Genomic DNA, 3924 nt, shown 5'->3' on the forward strand with positions numbered 1-3924 from the left:
GGTGCTCCTTTAGGTCATACACAATTTGGTGGAAATGAGTGTCTTCCAGAGGTTTGTCTCCCACCCAAGAGTCTTCCTAGAACCTAATCTTTCTACCATTTCCAATCTGCCATTTCAGTCCTTCTTTGATAACCGGTCTGTTTTTCAAGATGTTATTCCATAGTTTAGACCCCTGAGGAAGGTCTCCCATACTCAAGTTACAATAGAATTGCTCCCTTTCCAGATACTTGGCCCTGATAATGTTATACTAGTCTACCTCACCTTTAGCTAGGGTCCATCCCACTTTTGCAATTAAAGCCTTATTCAAGGCATTTATCTTTCTGATAACAAGTCCTCCCATGGATTTGGGTAAGCAAACAGTGTCCCAATTTACCAGAGCAAGGCATCTTTTTTCCTCCATACCCGTCCACAGGAAGGTTCTTTGGATTTTCTCAAGTTTTTCCCCCATAGCACCAGATAGTTTGAACATGGAAAGAAAGTACACCGGGATGCCTTGGAGGGAAGCAGCAAGGAATTGAAGCTTGCCCACACTGCTAAGGAATTTCCCTTTCCAACCAGCAAGTTTCTTTTGTATCTGCTCAAGGATAGTATTCCAGAAAGCGGAAGTGACGTCTTTAACAGTGAGGGGGAGACCTAGGTAAGTCCCCAGAAGAGCAGTAGTCTTACACCCCAATATAGAGAGGATTTTAAGCTGAAGGTCATTAGGGGTGTTGAAGAAGAAGAGATTACTCTTATCATAATTGATAAATTGCCCAAATGCCTTGGCATAATCCGTCAGTAAATTCTTCCATAGTTTGGCCTCCATAACGGATGACATACCAAACAGAAAGGTGTCATCAACAAATTGTTGGATAACTGAGGGGGGGATCATAGAAGTAGCTTTGAATCCCTGCAGTCTGCCTTTGATCATCATATCAACCACATTTCTACTCAAAACTTCAACAATCATGATGAAAAGATAAGGTGACAAAGGGTCTCCTTGTCAGATACCTTTTTCAGCCTTAAAACAACCCCTAGGGGTCCCATTAATCAAGACCAAGAATTGGACCATAGTAACACATTCCCGGATCATATCAACAACCTTCCAATTGAAGCCTAATTTTGAGAGAGTTTTAATTAAAAAACACCAATTTACTTTATCATAAGCTTTTGAAATGTCGAGCTTGAAAGTCATACCTGGGATTCTGCTCCTGTCCATGGAGTGGATTATTTCATGAGTGGCAATGACAGCATCCAGAATTTGGCGACCAGGGACAAAACCTTTTTGGGAAGGACTGATAAAATTTGCTAGAAGGGGCTTGATTCTATTCACAAGGACCTTGGAAATTATTTTGTAGATAGAATTGCAGAGGCTTATGGGTCGGAAGTCCCTCATGCAATTGGGGTTCGATGACTTAGGGACAAGAACAATGTAAGTGTTATTCAATTTTTTCAGTAATTTGCCAGTTCATACATTTCATCTATCAATTTGTATAAAAAAATATTTATTTTCTTTAGAATTATGTTGAGAACTTTAAAAAATTAAAGTAATTAATTTTAATTTTGATATAAGTATTTAAAGGAAAAATAACCTTCTCATAAACTTAATCTGGACTAATCCAATAAGATACACACAAGTAAGCACAAATTAGCCTTTATTAATAATTGATTGTTATGAGATCAATAAATGATAAAATAAATATTATTTTTAAAAAAATGATTGTAAAGGAGAGATGCTATCAATTCTAGACTCGTAGAAGGATAATTTTGATATAACAATGAAATCCAAGTGTCTTAAGAGTAGGAATTGATATTATTTGTTAGTGTTTTATCTCACATTTGAAACAACCTATGCACTTTATGGTAGGACAAGTTTACAAATTTGGGATGCTTATGTAGCACACATTTAATCTCTAGTTGTAGATTTGATTTAGGATAGTATGCACTCATGCTTCTTATTTTGCTTGATTTGTTGTTTTCTACTTTGCTATAATGACTATTGGTATTTAAGATTATCTTTACATGATTATTAGAACACTACCATGCACATTCTCCTATGCCATACACTACAAAATTGATTTGATGTTTTTGCAAATATTTAGGGACAGCAACATTCAAACATTATATGCTTCTAAGATGATTTATGCCAATTTTTTAATTTTATGTAGTCTAAGTGTTCTTAGCATGCTCCTTTGAATGATATGTAATAAAATTATTTTTCATTGTTATTTCAAAATCGAAATACATTAGTTCTCATGCATTAGATTTTTCAAAAATAAGATTATGAGTTGTCAATTTTTTCTCTAGTTAATATAAATTAACGAGTTTTTGTTAAAATCTATTTAATTAACTTAAGTTTTTGATATTAAAAAGTAGCAAAATAAGGGTGTTGTCCTTATAAACAATAGCCCAACAGACATAAATAACTAATACATAATTAATTGAGTGAGAATATGATTTTTTGATAAGATAATTAAAAAAGTGATGATCACATTTTTACATAATGCAATATACGACACATTATAATCAACATATCACTTATTCAACTAACACATTATAATCAACATATACTTATTAAACCCACATGCTATAAAAAGTCAGTGCCCTTGTTCTCACTGCTTTATTAATAAAAAACATATACTTATTAAACCGACACGCTATAATCAACATAATCGACATTTTATAATCATATAATACACCAACATTACCATCAAAATCAAAACACAAACAAATACCGAAATCTTTGTTAAATCATGCCCACTCAAATTGTACAAATTTTAAGGACTTTTTACTTTACCTTTCTATATCATTTTTTTTTAATGTGGGCATTAAACAGTCAATATATTAAAAAACAAACATATGCACATGCAAGGCATTTGATTATTTTATTTTATTCCAAAACCGCATTAAATTCATAAGGCTATGAATACTTTGAAAACATCAATAGAAAATATGAAATTAATGATGGCACGTGTGGAAGTCATTTTTTTGAAAAAGTTTATTTCAACGTCCTCGGAGGGGCGTGTGCCAGATTGTATACATTTTTATTTATTTATTATTATTAACACTTTTGATTGACTTTTTCAAGTGTATTGTGATATGATAATGACTTATTAAGTGGAATTAGTTTGTGAAAGTTTTAGAATTGTATTATATTGACTTTTGATTTTATTTTTTTCATATTTTTAATATATATTCTATAAAGGTAATATCATGTAAATCAATAAATCTTTTTATTAGTCTGATTTGATTTCTATTCAAATTGTAGTGTTGAAATTTATATGTTAATGTCAATTTTCATTTACTTAATGTAATTATATATCGATCTTTTGGTAGTAAGTTAAGGTCTTTTGATGTATCCATGTGTTGTATGTTATAATTTGCAAGTTTATGGTTGTTGCATGCAACTTCAACTTAAGTTGCGTGCTTTTGCGTGCATGGTGATTGACATCAAGCTCAGTGGACAATTTCTTTTACAACAAGTTATGTGTGATTGTCTCTTAAGTTGTTAATTTGTGTATGTGTGCACTTCTAGTTATAGCTATTAATTTATGCAAGCATCATTTTCTTCTTTTAAATTTTGTTTGTGTTTTTTAACCGATTGGCACTAGTCTAGAATGATGAAATGATGAATCATTCATTTTAAACATATTGCTTTGTTCCCTTTGGTAATTTCATAGTAGTTATAGGTTATGCCCATGTTGATTCATCATTATACTCTTGATCAAATCTTAATTGAATTCAAAATAGAAATACACTTAGAGAATCATTCAAGTTACACATGTATATGGAAGTTAAAGGAATCGACCTAAAGAGAGATGCACTTTTTTTTTTTATCATTGGTTGCATGTGGTATCTTATTCTTCTCTTCTTAATAGAGTTATTTGGTCTATAAATAGTGAGCCAACGCATTTGATACTTTGTGATAGACCCTAGGGGTGTAAG

This window comes from Cryptomeria japonica, chromosome 3, assembly GCF_030272615.1.
Source record: "Cryptomeria japonica chromosome 3, Sugi_1.0, whole genome shotgun sequence".
In the NCBI taxonomy this organism is placed as follows: Eukaryota; Viridiplantae; Streptophyta; class Pinopsida; order Cupressales; family Cupressaceae; genus Cryptomeria; species Cryptomeria japonica.